General features: G+C 39.6%; 1 long non-coding RNA gene across 2 annotated transcripts; it reads right to left on the bottom strand.

Moving 5' to 3' along the window:
* Positions 1 to 281: 281 nt before the first annotated feature.
* Positions 282 to 16,946, bottom strand: LOC109271960 (uncharacterized). 2 transcript variants are annotated; one of them, XR_002082189.2, is made up of 3 exons: positions 16,653 to 16,946; positions 15,915 to 15,984; positions 282 to 973 (listed from the first exon to the last, which is right to left on the bottom strand). It is a non-coding gene; the product is annotated as an uncharacterized LOC109271960 (long non-coding RNA). The 2 variants fall into 2 exon arrangements; XR_002082190.2 differs by lacking the exon at positions 282 to 973 and adding an exon at positions 8,974 to 9,063.
* Between the last annotated feature and the right edge of the window lie 433 nt (positions 16,947 to 17,379).

Below are 17,379 nucleotides of genomic sequence, written 5' to 3'. Positions count from 1 at the left end.
GAATTCCCAAGAGCTCACTAAATACTGATGAATGAACAAATGAATGAGCAGTCTCTGACCTATCACTGTAGACATGCTACCTTTAGTCTTTAGCTACGAAAAGCTTTCATATTACTTACAGCATTCTTGTGCATATTTAACTTTGTTGTCTAGACTTTACCTTCTTCAAACAGTTTTCTCTAAAAGTTTTGAGTAGAGTGTAAGAAGCAGTCTAGAAGGGGTAAAGTGTGGGTGTAGAGGGCGTAGTGGTGACTGGAGACGGGACAAATATAACTCAGGAATGGTGTGATCCATTTGATTTTAAAACAAATTCATTCCAAAAGTGCTGAAGAAGATAAAGTATCTAGTACAACCATCGTGTTAAATGCTATCTATTTAGTTATCAATAAGCGATTACTATGAGCAAATAAAAATGTGACCTAAAACAAAAATATGTTCAATAAAAGTCTCAGAATTCTTCCTCAATAATCCTAAATCACACTTCACTTACAGAAGGTGTATAGTCTGTTTGTTTTTCAGAATGATTTTCTCCATAATGTCTGAACTATACATGATTTATGTGTGAGAGGTAAGTCCTTCCAGCTGTTGAAAATTAGCTTAGTCACCAGTCTAGTGAGACCAGCCATGAAATGCCCTGGTTATTGGCAATTTGTTATCTCTGAGCTCTTCAAATTAAGTCTGGTTGCAGGTCATTCCGAGAAGGGGTCAAATCACTTAGCAGAGCATGAGAAAGAGAGGACGTGTCAGACTACTCTTAATCAAATTCTTTCACTTCTTTCATTCTTTTTCATTCTTGGCCTTGGTTGTCTAAATTAATCTTCTGGGTTATAAATGGTCATTGGCCATTTATGAGAGCAGAAGTCCTTCCTAACGGGTCCAGGATAATGTTATTTTAAACATATACTGGGCTTCAGATTGTGAGCCAGGAACTGAACTTCATGTTCTTACACAGCTTATTTTACTCACAGTAGACCTGCGGAGTAGACATATTACAGGTTAGAAAAAAAAAAAGGTTCAGAGAGCTAGAGCAATGTTTATAACAGCATGACTTCAATCCACAAAATCAGAATTTATGAGGGATATCTAGGAATCTGTTAAATCAGAATTTCTGCATTTTTGACTGCTGCTCCAGGATGATGATGATTGCCTTTTATTATGAAAAATTTTGAACCTATACCAAAGTGGAAGGGATAGTCACTACACATCCTGTACCCATCACCAAGTTTCAACAGTTATCACCCAAAGGGGTGAGTATCTCTTCAATTTTTTAGACTCTGCCCTGTGATACCGTAATTTCTAGGTCCCTTGGATGAAACATCCAGATGCTTCTCTGAAAATAATAAAATTTGAGAATCAGTGGAGTTGTGTGACTCTCCCGTATTACATGGCTATGGAGCAGCAGAGATCAGAAGCAAATCTGAAATCAGAAGTTTCTTTCCATTCCATTCCATTCCATTCTGAAAACAGAAGTTTCTTTCCATTAAACCACAGCGGTATTCATCAAGTACATAAGTGTTTATTGAGTTTCTTTACGTTTATATAGCACCAGACTGAGGACTAGAACATGTATAAAGAAGTGAATAATGTATAATGGAAATGATGAAATAGGAACATGTAGTAATTAAATCATATTGCAAAATGACCCGTGAGCAATGACCAAAATGAATTATACAGATAATAAACACATTATTGGAAATGGGAGAACAAAGAAACATGAAACCATTTAAAGAGTCTTTACACAAGAGGTAAGATTTTGTAGCAAGGAAGGGCTATCCAAGTGAAGAATCACATGAGCAAAAAAGAAATTCAGAACAAACAAAGCTTTTTGGAGGAACAGGGAATGAGAAGCAGGCTGGCTGGTCCAGAGGGATAGTATCAGGAAGCCACATTGGATTGTTAGCAGGGCCACATCATGGAGGTTCTCAAAGGCAAGATAGAATAGGGATACCAGGAAGCCACCAGGAATTTTTGAAGAGGAGAGAAATGTGATTCAAAGCAGGAACTTGGGATGGAAACTCTGACCTCGGTATGCCTGAAAATGATAGTTTTAGGAGGCCGGGTGTCCAGATAAGAAGTTACTGCACTGAACAAACAGAAGACAAAAAAGACCCAGACTGAGAAACAACTATGGAGCATTTTATAGAATCAACTGGACTTGGTGGAGACAACAGGCAGGAATAAGTTAAAAATGCTCTGAGGCTTTGTAACTGGGGAGTTAGAAGAACTGAGGAATACCAAAATGAGTTTTACTGGAGACAGCGGAAGATTTTAAATTTGCGTTGGAGGAGAATTAGGGTAGGAAGCAGGGGCCGAGAGCATAGGGAACAGTTGAGAAAGCAGTAGATACAGGATCAAGGGAAAGACTCTTTGGAAACTAATAACAGAAATTACGAGGTTGGACAGCCCAGTGGAGCTGCCACTCTGTATTACCTGAATCCACGGCGGTGCCCACCAGAAGACCGGTTGGACATTAGTCCCTGTGAAGATGCCCTTTATTTATTTATTTAAAAAAAAATTTTTTTTTTAACTTTTATTTATTTTTGAGACAGAGAGAGACAGAGCATGAACGGGGGAGGGCCACAGAGAGAGGGAGACACAGAATCTGAAACAGGCTCCAGGCTCTGAGCTGTCAGCACAGAGCCCGACGCGGGGCTCGAACCCACCGACTGCGAGATCGTGACCTGAGCCGAAGTCGGACGCTTAACCGACCAAGCCACCCAGGCGCCCCAAGATGCCCTTTATAACACTGCCCCCGAGTGAGGGGTAGAACCCCTGCTACAGCACTTCTAAGTGCCTTCCAGTTAGTCAGTTAGGGCCAATCCTGATTCAATATCTGATTTACAGAGCATAAAAATGTCTTATTAAATTTGGATGGTAGGGGTGCCTGGATGGCTCAGTGGGTTGAGCATCCCACTTCAGCTCAGGTCATGATCTCGCGTTTGTGGGTTTGAGCCCCATGTGGGGCTCTGTGCTGACAACTCAGAGCCTGGAGCCTACTTTGGGTTGTGTCTGCCGCTCTCTCTGCCCCTCCCCTGCTTGCACTCAGTCTCTCTCTCTCTCTCTCAAAAATAAAATAAAACGTAAAAGTTTTTTTTTTTTAATTTGGACTGCAGAGGGAAAAAACACTAGTGAAAAATTATTGAAGCAACTTAACAGCAGACTATACATGCTTCATAAAATAGTCATTGAGGCCCATTCCATATGTCTTCTACAGGTGTGGTTTTATGGAACTGTAATCCCTCCTTCCCCAGGGATTATGAAATCTACAATGGGAGTATCTAGAGGCTGGTCTCAATTCCACTTTAGGGATTTACTTTCCTTATCTGAGTCCGTTTGTTCCCCTTCTAAGGTTCCAAATTGGTCTTTGATAATTAACTCATTTCTTAAACAAATATTTATTGATCATCCATTTTTTTCTAATGCTAGAGATTCAGCAACAAATAAGACAGACAAAAATCTTTACCTTGATGGACTTTATAATGATTTATAAAAGTGTGCATCTAAAATGAAGTATGCTATTCTTAACTGTACAAATTGTATTTGCTATTCTCACTATTGCCTTTTTGGCCATGTGCACATTTAAACTCTGTGTCCCCTCTCAAAGCCCTACTTCCCCTCTACCTGCTAGAAATAACATTATATCTAATGATTTCTAAAGCATCTACATGTAGTTACACTGCTATAGGGTCAGTAGCATCGCATCCCCAGTCCCCTGAGCATCCTCTCTTCTGTTAATACCAATGATACCAACTACCCCCTGACCCCTCATTGTTACCACACCTTGGTGCTTCTCTCCCTCCTCCTTCCCCCGATTAACCCCCTACCCTTCACCCTCCCACCCCTATGGTCCCATGACGTCTATGGTTGTCTCATGCTGTCACCTACTAGAACAAATAGTCTCTGAGACCTCAGTGGAGCACTACTAGGGAGAGTAACACCCACCAGCAAACCCTTGTTGTATTCTGAGCCCATAGGAGAGAATTTAAAATCAAAGTTTCCGGCTACAAACAACACAGAGTTTATTTGTTTATTTCTTCTAATATATAGGTTGCAGGGACTCAGAGAACTCGTCTCTACTTTAGCAGGGCTCTCTGGCATCATCCCCACTTTCCCACCCATGTATTAAAATCTACAGCAAATCATTCCATAGGCTTTTTTTTTAAGGTTTATTTATTTTGGGGAGACAGAGAGAGAGAGTGAAAGAGAGAGAGAGAGAGCAAGAGGGGGAGGGGCAGAGAGTGAGGGGGACAGAGAATCCAAAGTGGGCTCTTTACTGACAGCACAGAGCCCCATATGGGGCTCGAACTCACAAACCCGGAGATCATGACCTGGGCCAAAGTTGGATGCTCAACCAACTGAGCCACCCAGGTCCCCATAGGCTCTTTTAAAAAAAAACCAAAGAAGTATTGTCACTTTTAATCAATTGGATTCTGTTTAGTCAGGAAAATAACTATTGCCAAAAAAAAAGCACAGTACTTAGGATGTCTACCCACCCTGCTAATCCTTTAAAAAAAAGAATGTTTCATTTTAGTAAGGATGCATTTTTGAATCTTATAATTTTAGGAACAAGCATTTATATTTTTTCCTATTTTTCATAATCATGAATGAGCTAATATTTTTGCCACTCACTTAAGGAAGATTCCCTGCTTAAGCTATCTAGATATATTTTCCTTTCTTCTAACCAACACTGATTAAAAAATCATAGAGTGTTTCTAATTAATAAATGATGAATAAAAATCCTAAAAAATATTACTGAAAAAAAACCACATTATTTTATGCTGAAAAAACAATAGGGCTAAAATCCAAGTCCAATCATTCTCAAATGAATGGTTTCAAAAGGAACAATATTTCCTTTCAAGAAGCACCCATGAGAAGTAAGTGGTTTGCTTCAAAGGCTCCGAAGGGAAAAGGATTGCCCACAGATCTTAGGTTTAATATGGGAAATAAATGTTGTTTTAGACTTCAAGTTTTGTTCTTTTTTTAATTTTTGAAGAAGTTCAGAAGCTTAAATTTTTTATTAAAAATGTATATGGCAATTGTTACTATCTTATCTCATCTGTTGTTTTCTTTTTCTCTTATCTTTCATAAATTTTGTATGATGAGGAAGCAAATTCTCTGCTATTAACAATTCCTTTTAACAAGAAAGGGATATTATCAAATATAAGAGGAGGAAAGCAAATGATAGATTTAATTGTAGTGTGGACAGGAGAGATCTTGTGGTCAAGAAAAGTAACCGTTTAAAACATAAAATCATATGGTACCTGTCTTTCTCTGTATGGCTTATTTCACTTAGCATCACACTCTCCAGTTCCATCCACGTTGCTACAAAGGGCCATATTTCATTCTTTCTCATTGCCACGTAGTATTAAAAAAAAAAACACATAAAATCAGTTTTGCTGTTCTTGTGGCTTTACACCAGTTAGGCTCCCATCAATAACATATTTTACATTAGAACTTATAAAGTTCACAGCCCAAGATAAAAAGGTTTTTTTCCCATAAAGAAAAACCAGTGCCCAAGTTCCCACCAACACATGCCAAAAGGATACTTTCATGTCAACATGGAATACTTTATCTTGATTTATTTCAGACAAAGAACTTGTAACTTCAATTAAATAAGGAATAAATATTCAATTATGAAGTGTTTTAAACCCTGAGGCTTCCATGAAGAAGAAAAGTAATAAATTAATCTTGTAGAACCAAGATTACACATTACTGTCCTCTGACTCTACCTAATTATCTTAGAAGATAAAATGTATTTGAAATTCAACAGAGGATTATACAGAATTATCAGGAAATATAGAAAATCATTCATTAACATCCTCTTCAAGTAAAAGTGAATTTTGTAGAGTCTCTAAGTGAATAATTGTCTCATCAATGCTTAGTAAAATTTCATGCAAAACATCTAAAGTTCCTAGTCTCCAAAATGAAAAGAAAAACATTCTGCCTTAAAAATAAACTAGTTTCAGTCAATACTCATCCAAATCTGCTTACTTTTGAGAACAAACTATAACACAGTTGACATTTCTTTTCTACATTCAAAGAAACTATGAAGTGCAAAGTCATTATCCACAATCTATTCCTTCCTCTCCCATCAAAAAATGACCTGGTTAAAAAAAATACACACACACACACACACACACACACACACACACACGTGCACACACATACATACATATATGGTAAGTTTTCCCTAAAATGGCTCCTCTTATCAATTTCCCACTTCAGTCAAACTGCTGGTCATGACTGTAGCAAGTACGGTCCTAAATGCGTCATGGGCTTCACACACAGCCCGCCCATCCACACGCGTCCACTTGCAGCCATGTTTTAAGTTCTAGAGAGCATCTGCTAAGCTATAGAAGCTCAGTGTCTGGGTAACACACTGAACCACTGGCAGAAAACCAGGGTTCTACCCCTAATTCCCCACATCTGCCCTTGTGCCCTAGGGCAATCTCTTGGGCTTTGGTTTTTCTTGACTAACTGGTTAAGTGAGTTGGACTAGATTTTTTTCTAAAGTCTCTTCCAACTCAAAATTCTGATTCTAAAGGCACCCACACTCTCTCCCAGTCCATCAGATTCAAAACCATGAAAGATTTGACTGCATTGTGTTCATCTTAATTATCATCAAGCATTTTTGGATTGTTGGTTTTGTTTTTTCGTCTTACCTGGACCTTATCCTTTCAGGTGTGATCTGTAACCTTATTAATTCATTCTCCCACGGGATCAACTTCTCATCATGTTTCCTAGCCCTGACTCTCCAGGAGTTCCTTATAACCTATCCTATTTGAGACTCTTCATAAAAGACTATAATGTCACACATTTTGAGAAATAATTTGTCTCCAAATTGTCAATCCAATCTTATTTTTCACTTCTCCAATGCAATAGAGATCATCAGCTCATGTCACCCCCATGAAACTACTCCATTCCCACTTCCACCCCCAGCTTTGCCAAATTATTTATTCAAGTACTCAAGACCTAGTGTCTTTAACTAGTGTGAGGTCAAATAGCCCAGTGGTTACAAGTGCCTTTGCTGAAGTCAGATTGTGAACGTTCAACTCCCATGTCTGTCACTTGCTAGTTCTGTATCTTTGGATACATTATATAACCTCTCTGTACTTCGGTCTGTGGAGTGGGGATAAATTAGTATATACTGGATTGAGTTGCTGTGAGGTTACTAAATTAGTATGTATAAAATACCTAGACCAGTGCCTGGCACACGGGAGGTACTCTAAAAGTGTTAGCAATCACTACTACACCGGCTCTTTGCAGCGTACTTGGTCAGTAACATATACTTAGACACATATATTTAAAGTTCATTTATTTTGAGAGAGGGCAGGTGCAGAGAGAGAGAGAGAGAGAGAGAGAGAGAGAATCCCAAGTAGGCTCCTCACTGCAGCGCAGAGCCTGACACGGGGCTCAAATTCCCGAACCATGAGATCATGACCTGAGCTGAAACCAAGTCAGACACTTAGCCTTTGACTGAGCCTACCCAGGTACCCCTAGGAACATATATTTAAACTGTCCTCTGCTGCTCACTTCTCTTTCTCTTGACTAATTACAGAGAAGGGGAGAGCAAGAGTGATGTCATTCTTATTTCCACTCTCTTCATGGGCATTGAGGACTGTTCAAACTCCCAGTATCCACACCCAGAGAGAGACGTATGAAACTACGGGAGGAAAGCCATGACGATTAAGGGGTTGAAAATGGAGGTTGTGAGGAAACACTAGTTAGGAAAAACTAGTTAAAAGAACAAGGACTAGTCATCCCCCCAAAAGGAAAGTTAAAGGTTATTTAAATAAAGATCTTTAGAATACAAAGAGCCTTTGAAACCCCACTGGGAATAGTTTGCTGTTCATTTTCAACTACCGAATCTTTCCTCCTTCGTTTCCCTTCCCATGACTGCTTTTGTGCTGTTTCTCATTCTGTTCCTCTCCACTGGCTTTACCTCCACCAAGTGTCAGATATTCACATGCACTATGTTCACTCCTAGTCTGAAAGGTGGATTTTATTAAGCTTTTCAGTAGAGCTTTTGACAACTAAATAAACTGCCCATAGTCACACAATCGAGCCAATAAGTAGCAGAACCAGAATTCAAACCGATGTCTGTCTGATGCCAAAACCCAAGAGCAGCCCATGACACATGCCATCACCCCAATTTGTTCTGCTGCCTTTTGTTTCCAGTTTTCCTAACTCCTCCAGCCTTGCATAGTAATAGGAACATAAAATATATTCACTAAGAGCTTGTTACTTCAAAAGAAAATAATGAGAGTTTGAAATACTGCAGTATTCAAGAAGGTGAAGTTGAGAAATCTTTTTTTGAATCGTCAACATTAATAAATCAACTAATTAACTAGTTAATTGGCTCTCCCATGTGTCAGGCAGATTAAGGAAGGGTCTCTCTAATAGGGGAGCATCTGGCTTGACAATTTTTTAAGTATTGTTTGGAACCAAAGCTTTTATGTTCATAAAAAATCCAAGTTGTACAACATTCTTTAGCCAATAAAATGCAATGGCTGAAGAGGTCACCAATTTATAAAATCACATGAGCTCTATTAGGAGTTGATAGAGATAATTAGTAAAAAAAAATGTCTTTTAATCTAAGTATTTTAATTGTCTTAACAAGAACAACAGAAAGCTGATGAATAATCTGTTTATGATAACCACTCATGCAAAGGCTAGTAGGTCTGTGAACTATAGTGCTGTCTCAGTAAATCAAATATTTATAACCTTTGTTCAAGTTTCAGGAAAATCTGTGTAACAGTTACAAAACCACATGCCAATCTGAGTAGGTCCCACCATTTTGTTTAATGACCACAAAATAAATAAAATGCAATGGAAACCTTGATGCTCTTTTATCATATGTGAAATTCTGAGTCCACTAACTTCTTTATATTTAAAAGAAGCCAGAAAACATCTCAACACAGGAGGTCCAGATAAAGTGAAAAGCTTCCTTTATTGCATCAATGTGTGTTGACTTGATCCTTTGACCCTCTGTAAAATTGAAATTAAATTAAACATACATTGTATAAACTCAGCAGAAACCTCCCAGGCCCTACAGATCTGACCCTGTAAAAAAAAAAAAATTTCCTTGAGTGGAACATAGAACAAAATATAACCATTTTATTGTTATATAATCAACAGGGGAAAGAAATCCAACAATGTCTTTTACTACCTTGGCTTTCAAGCATTTTCTTCCTGTACTGTTATTTTAATTTTATTTTACAAAAGTAATACATGATCAGTGCAGAAGAGTTCAAAAGATACAAAATATAAAATAACCAAGAATTCCATCCAAAGACCTTCTATTCCATTTAGGTATGTACTCTTTCCTTTTTGTGTGTGTGGTAAATATTTTTTTAATGTTTATTTTTGAGAGAGAGAGAAAGACAGCAGGGGAGGCGCATAAAGAGAAGGGGAAACACAGAATCTGAAGCAGGCCCCAGGCTCCAAGCTGTCAGCACAGAGCCTGATGCAGGGCTCGAACTCATGAGCTGCAAAATCATGACCTGATCCAAAGTTGGACATTTAACCGACTGAACCACCCAGGGGCCACATTTTTTAAAAATAAAAGTGCCACTTTGTTCTATACCCTATTGTATAACTTATTTTTTTCATTTAGCACTCTATTAAAGTTTTCTCAGATTTATATAACCTATAAATAATTTATATAATTATTCATTTCATAAACTCTCTTGATTCATTTAATAGGATATATACCAGTAGTTGCATTTTGTATTTTTAATGTATCTTATATGTGAAGTTCTCAATAAGTTGTTTAGAAACACAATTAGCTTAGCAGCATCAAGATTCTCTGGTTATTTATAAATACTCCATCTGGCTTTTAAATCTGGGGGTATCCTCCTTTAAGCAAACCCACATATCATGAGATGGGAAAAAACCGTTATAGTCTGAACATCTAGAAGGAAAATATATTTTAAGTACAGCAGGCCAGCCTGGGGCAAAAGTACAAATAGAAGCCACACATCATATATCTAAATATTTAAAAGTTATAAATCAGACTAACAAGCAGTTGAATAAAATATACTCTACACGTCTACCTTGATAAATGCACTTTGTTGATGATCTGGGAGTCCAGGTTAGAATTAAGAACTCTCAGACAATTTGGAGTTTCTCAACAAAATGTGAAGGCCCAGGAGATCTGGCCTGGCCCCTGTTCATGACCCATAGCCTATGGCCCACTTCTTCTCACACCCCTGGCTCTGTGCCATTCCACAGAGGCCTTACTCACATGGATATCTCAGTTCTGTCCACAAGTCTGCCCACACAGCTGACCCCTGACCATCCACCAGTCCTGGGAATGAGCATATCAGCAGCACATCAGCCCTCGAGAAGACAAAAGACGTGAGCCAAAGAGCCCGTGCAGGCCTTTGGAAGCAAGCCAGAGGGAGTTCTGGCAGGGTAGTTGGGGATCCTCGGTACCTGAAGCACAGTGTAAAAGAAGGGGATGCAGATTCCCCAGTGACACATCCCCTGGCTCTATGACTTCCTGCCCTTCATGTGGAATGCAGCCACAGAAGGGCCAGGATGGGCCTGTTAAGCACAGGGCCTAAGGCAAGTGCCTCTTCTGGGCAGTACGAGGCAAGCCCCACTTTTTTTTGAGAAGATTTCTTGATAAGTCCATTTGAAGTAGAAGCCAACACCCTAAAGGACAAAGTTTGGGGAGAAAAGAACTAACAGAGGGAGAATGATTAAAAGTCTTAGGGAAGAGCCAATGGGATTAGGTGATATATCACAAAACCTTCTGTTACTCACAAAATACTTGCTGGAAATGGGAATTTTTTTGCACCCAAATGGAAACCCATGAAAGAGTTTGACCCTAGTTGACTTAGGGATATATCAGATTGACTTAGAATAGGTCAAGAGGAAATAAGCTCTCTGGAACTTTCAAGCATCCTAAGGAAATCTTGGACCTCAAAGACCATGAAACAGTGGGCTGCAGGAGGGAGAATGTTGAACTGGTATTATCTGACCTAAAGAGGGACATAGACATGCCACCTATACAAAAATCTGCCTTTGAATAAAGAAAGTATGAATGCTTTTTTACTTTGTGACTATAATAATTCTGTGATTATTTTAAAATGGGATGGTTTAGTGCTTTTAAAGTGATTACATTTTAAAGTGAGGATGCCATGTAAGTTACACGCAGAAATGTCAGAATCAGAGATAAAGAGGACTCTGAATTCCTTTGTGCTGCATTAAATCCAAACCTCGCTCTTCCTCTTCTCCCTTTAGGGTACTAAAACTTTTGCCAGCTGAAGCTAAGGTTTTCCAAAAAACTTCAAGAAGCAGTTTCCAAGATTTAAATCGAAGATAAAAAACCATCTGCATTCTCACGAAACCGGCTATCTCTAACAAGTTTTTAGGGATGCTCTTTCCTTTCCTAGAGCAGAGTTGTAAACCACAGAGTGAAGGGTTAGCTCCAGCAGCAAAGTGGGAAGCACAATATGTTGTTCACTTTCTTTAATAGTACATTTTGATTGTGGCCATCACGGACATGAGTTTTATAGCACCGACGGCTGGGACTTGTTTCCATTTGTTTCTCAGCCTCCAAACACAGCTCCTGCAAAAGAGCTCTTAATAAATACTACTTATTACCAAAGGCAAAAAAAATACAGGACACATCAAGCTCCTGAGTCAAGACATCTCATTTCAAATACTGTTGTCACTAGCTTTGGGTTCTGACAATCACTTTGGACCATTCATGACTTCTACTAATTTATGTTGACTGTATTTTGCCTAAATGCTTTCCCACTGTGAGCATTCGGAGTTACTGAACATGTGCCATGTGCCCAGGCTCATTGTCTAGTGGAGGAGACAGCCCAAAAGCATGATTATGAACAAAGGAGTGTCAGGGTAGAGGTAGATTCAGATTGGTACAGAGGCACAGAAGAAGGGAGCAAGCAGCTGCTGGGGCAGAGGTGGGTGATGGATGGGGTTGGGGGTGGAGTGATGGGTGAAGAGGTGGGAAGAGGGGAAGGTGTGCACTTAGTGGGAAAGCAGATGGGTGGGCATTAAAGGAATAAAACAGTGGGGTGCCTGGGTGGCTCAGTTGATTGAGTGTCCAACTCTTGATTTTAGTTCAGGTCATGATCCCAGAGTCCTGGGATTGAGTTCTTAAGATTCTCTCTCTCTCTCTCTCTCTCTCTCTCTCTCTCTCTCTCTCAAATAAATAAAAATAAAAATAAAAATAAAAATAAAAATAAAAATAAAAAAGAATAAAACAGCATATACAAAAACTCAGAGGCCTAAGGATGTACAAGAAGGTCAGAGACCATTAAGTTTTGTGGAGGGACAGAAATACTGTGTGTATGAAGTGAGCAGAAAGGATTGTGTGAAGCTAGTGGTTAGAAATGAGGGCAGAAGACAGGGCCAGACTGTAAAAAGGTCTGCAGAGGAAACTGAAGACTCACAAGAAGGTTGTCCTCAAAGCCCATGCCTGACAGGTAAAACCACCTTAGAATGAGATTCTTTTGACATCTTGCTAATGAGACTTCTTAATAGAATTCAAGATTTATGCTTAATTTCATTTTTTAATGAATTGTGTTAGAACGAGTTTCCACAGCCCTTTCAGAGGAGCCGGCAGACTGTAAGACCTCACTACGCTGGCTTCTTAGAGGAAGAAAGCTGAACAAACCAACTGTTAAAAAGACCTTTGTTAACTAACTCGGGAACATAGGGGAATTGATAACAGAGCTGGAGAGGCCCACAGCCAAGATCCTGGGAGAGACTCCAGGAAGGGCAGTCCTCTAATAGGTTGGGGGGTTTTTTTTGTTTTTGTTTTTTTTTTCTTTTAGCATAAGGCCATACTTGCCCAAGGCAAAATTACTAATGCAAACAGTGAGCATGTGCGTGGGCACTCATGATAGATGGAGAAATTCAACATCAAGCATGTCTGTCTAAGCATCTTCAAGCTGTCTAAATTAACAGGATACAAAAAACTTATGCAGGCAGCCCTGGAGCACACAGGTTCTGACATGTCCCTATTCAGTTATGCTCATAAATGCCACCAGCAATCTTGAAATGGTCAAATATTAAATTTTGAGTTAAAGCCATAATTCACTAGCAAGTTTTATTCTTAGAGCAATTTGTTTATTTTTACTACCAAAAAGTTGAACCCCAGGTTACGAAGAAACTAAAGCTAGGGAAAGTTTTCACAGTAACGTTTAGAAATGCTTTGGAAAGAGATCAAGGTATCTCCACTTGCCTTTGGTGGACATTTGTGCCTGGGCAGCATTCACCTCCCTTTCATCTAAAGACTCCTTTAGTGCATGTCCTATATCCCATAGCACATGGTCTTGGTGGATGGTCAACAAAGGTGTCCTACCAAGGGTATGTGACAGACCAGTCTCCTTTCTGAAAACTAAGTATCTAGTAGAATAATAGAAAATAGCACTGGTTGGAGTTTTCTCCTTCCCTCTCCCTTCCTACTCCCTCTCCCTCTCTCTCCAGACAGTCCCTCTCTAGAGTATTCATGGTGTTACATTAGCCAGGTTTAGGTTCTTTGCTTGCAACCAAACAATCCTAAATCATACATTGTAGTCCATGCATCTCTGTAATCTTGTGATTCTAGTTTAATGGTCAGAAAGGCAACCGCAAGGGAAAGACTGTCAAGTCTTTGGGACAAAGACACCAAGTTTATAGCTTTATGCAAAGTTCATTAGAATTTCCGAGTTGCTTCAAAATGGTTTGAGAGGAGAAGGAGGCAGATGGTAAGGACTGGGTGTGGAATGGAAAGTTCTGCAAACATGTGCTAACAGAGGTTCTCTCGGGTGCTAATCCAGGTTTTGAGAAGCATTATGGGCAAACCACAGCAGGCATGTGGGGAGGGCAATACCATGGACCAGCTGAGTCACCACTGAGACCAAGGTAAGGGTAGCAGCAATAAGGTGGAGTCCATTCACCAAAGTGGCATTCTGGAATTATTCAGGACAATATCAGATGGATGAGGCAGAGTACCCTGGAGCAGCCACCCACAGCAACCAGAGGACGCGCGGCAGTATTTGCTGCAGCAAGTAGCAGCCGCTGAGGGCTACTGGAACCTTCCTGTCATTTCTGACATGGTATCCCCGCTGGCAATTTTCCCAGAGAATGGCAGAGTTCTAAGGCAAATGCAGGTGCCTTGGGTGGGTCAGGGGGGCTCTTCTGCATCACTGCTGTTGCCCTCCAGTGGCTAGGAGAGATTCCAACCTCAGGACTTTTCTGGTTCCTCCACAACCCACATGTTCAGGCTTACAAACAGCAAGATTTCCTTGCACCTCACACTCTAGATTTTTTCTCTATAAAGGGAAGTAATACAGCACAGTGGACCTGGAGTTTAAACCCTGCCTTTCCTGCCACCACTATAAAGTCCAAAGGACTTTATAGTAGGTATATTAGTAGGTATCTCCTAGGGTTGTTGTGAAGGTAAATGAGATGATGCATACCCAGGAGTTAGCACAGAGCCCACACACAGTAAATGCTCAACGATGTTAGAGAACGTGCCCACAAAGATGCTCACTGATGTGACTCAGAGTAACTCCAGCTCCTTCATTGTTACTTTCAAAGCTCTATAACATTCTGCACGAGAGAAAAGCCTGCTGCTGTACCCTGAACGCCCTGCAACAGTCAAGCGGCCCTAGAAGACATCTACTGCAGGTGGAGAGGTCAGGAGGGGATTTGGCTCTCGCTTCAAGAAGGGGGAAGGGGAGTGAGCATCTGGCAGCAAAGTCCCTTGAGGCCAAGTGGCAGCTGATTCACACAAATGGTATTTGGATCTAGGCGAGGGGAATAAGAGAGGAGCCTTCCCCTGCCTCCCGGAAACTGACTCCTCTCCCATCATCTCAGCTGCCATCTTTCATCACTCGGGCCTCCCCCAGATGTGGCAGCCAGCTTGCTCACACAGAATCCCCTCCCACACCAGCAGCATGTTGAGACTTTGCTGGATGCCCAGCACTCATAGGGGCTGGGCTCTGGTCCCTTGTATGAAAGGCGGAGAGCTACAGCAGAAAAAAAGTGGGGATGAGGGAAAGGACTAAAAATTGTGGGTTTTTTTTAATGCATCTGGAGAAAAAAATATACCTCACATGTAGGTAGTTTGGGTATTGTGGCAAGAAAAAATGCCCATGTTTAGCAGAGACTAGGACCCATGTTCACAGAGAAAAATCAAAGGTTGGGACAGCTAACAATGCAGAAAGGCAAAATTCTTCCACTTAAACAAGTGCTCCCAGTGAGTCATGGTTGGGGCAGCGTTGGCTCCAGCATCAGTGAGACAATGATGTTTAGCTGCACACAGTGGGAATTAATTGGTTTCATTCAAAGTCACAGTGTAGCCACAGGGGAAAAAATTAATCTTCATTTAAGTATTACCACTACATTTTTCAAAATACAGAAACTTTTTTTTCCCTCTGTTCACATGCAGTTGTTTTCACATGAGCGAAATCCCACTTGGAAATTGTTCTGCCATCACACAACCCTTCTCTGAAAGTGGTCCATGGTAAATTAGTGTTGTTGAATTCCCACCTCATTCTAAAATGTTTTCTGGAAGAACTTCAGCACTCATTTCCAGTGGCTTCATACATGGACTCCAATACCAATGTTCACTTTTGGTGCATGGATGGGAAAATAAATGCTATTACTTACTAGGAGTCCCAGACCCCGTGCCTAGCATTAGAGGGTTTGCCTAATTTTGCAGATTACAAACATTAATCTCAGAGAGGTGACATCACAGATCTGGGATTCAAACCCGCCCTAGTTCTCTGCAACTGTTATGTGACCTTGATAGAAGGTCATGTTCCACAGCTCCAGTCTTTATATTACTGCCTCAATGGCCAGAGTATCCAGCAAATATTAGATTCTCAATAAATATTTATTCTTGGTCATCGGTTTTACTTCTTTAGGTAGGATGCACCTGAACTTACCTCCTCCTGGGTATTTTATCTTAGGCTAACCGAAGTAAAGCACTCAGCATCTGTAGTTCTCTCCAGAATTCTAAGAGTAAGATTAGAGTATAAAATGAGAATTATATAAAAAACACCAAATGAATCCTATTTATTGGTTACTGAGAGAAGTAACTAAACTTGTGAATTCACATTGCTACTTGGTTGTCCTAGGTTTCTTCATAGCTTTTCAGTAGTCTCAAACGTGGGAAGGGAAATACACTGAATTACTAAGGATGAGGAGAACCCAATGGAGAACTATTGGGTCTAGATGGTGGCTGGCTGCAAGCATTGGGATGCAGGTGCCAGCCATCCAGGTATCCGGTCATTTAGTTGCATGTTCTCCTTCCAGATGCCAGCACAGGCATTAGAGTCTCTTCCCGCCTCATCCCTGCCCATATCTCATGGCAATCCTAATCCTGTGAGGATGAAAATATTGTTACCCCTTTTTACAGATGAAATAACTGGCTTAAAGGACTCAAATAGTTTGTCCAAGATCTCAGAGCCACTGAGTGGCAGAGCTGGGTTACAACCAATTCCCTCTGAGCTCTTAGACTATTAGCTAATACCCTGTTCCAAATAAAACCTTATCAAAATTACACCTCAGGAACCTTCCTGGCTGAGATGGGTAATGACCTACAGAGACTGCATTTCTGATCCAAATCAAACTTAGGCTGAAGGAGACAAAGCAAGGGCCAAAAACAATGATTCATTGCCTACCTTGTGAAAGATGATAGTAATTCTAGGTCAAAGTCTAATGAACGGATGTCTGCATAGCAATTAGCACTGCCAGGCACCCTAGCTGGCAGTCTTGGCAGAACGGCCATAGATTGTCATAGAAACCGGACTTCTCTCTGTCCCAAAGAGGAATCCACTTAGCTGGTCCAGGACAGAGCAGGCTGCTGCTGAGGGCTACACTTCTCTCCCAAGCTGGAATTCTGCTCCTTTAATATCTCCCCAGAGAGAAGCAACTCAAGAAGTTGGGGGAGGGGGATCACAGCAAGACAGGATAGCTGTCTATATTAGTAAAAATATACTAGTAAAATGTATAAAAATATATATTTATATAAATATTTGTAATATATATTTTATGTATTATATGTTACAATATATATATTACTTTATAATATATAAATTATTATATATTTTATTAGTATATAAACTAATATAATAATATATATTAAATTATTATATTAGTATATAAATATTAGCATATAAGCTATATTATTATACTAGTATATAAATATTAGTATATAAAATAATAGATCATATATAATATATATTTATGTAAAATATAAATTATATGATTATATAAACATAAATAAAATATAAAATATATTATATATAAAATATTATATATAAAGTATAATAAAATATGTTACATATAAAACATATAAATTATACATGTTATTATATTACATATTATTACATATAATATTACATATTT

Source organism: Panthera pardus, unplaced genomic scaffold (assembly GCF_024362965.1).
Source record: "Panthera pardus isolate Hobbes unplaced genomic scaffold, ASM2436296v1 HiC_scaffold_11, whole genome shotgun sequence".
Lineage (NCBI taxonomy): Eukaryota > Metazoa > Chordata > Mammalia > Carnivora > Felidae > Panthera > Panthera pardus.
Note: the sequence above shows the minus strand (reverse complement) of the source record. Positions and strands in the feature narration are given on the sequence as shown.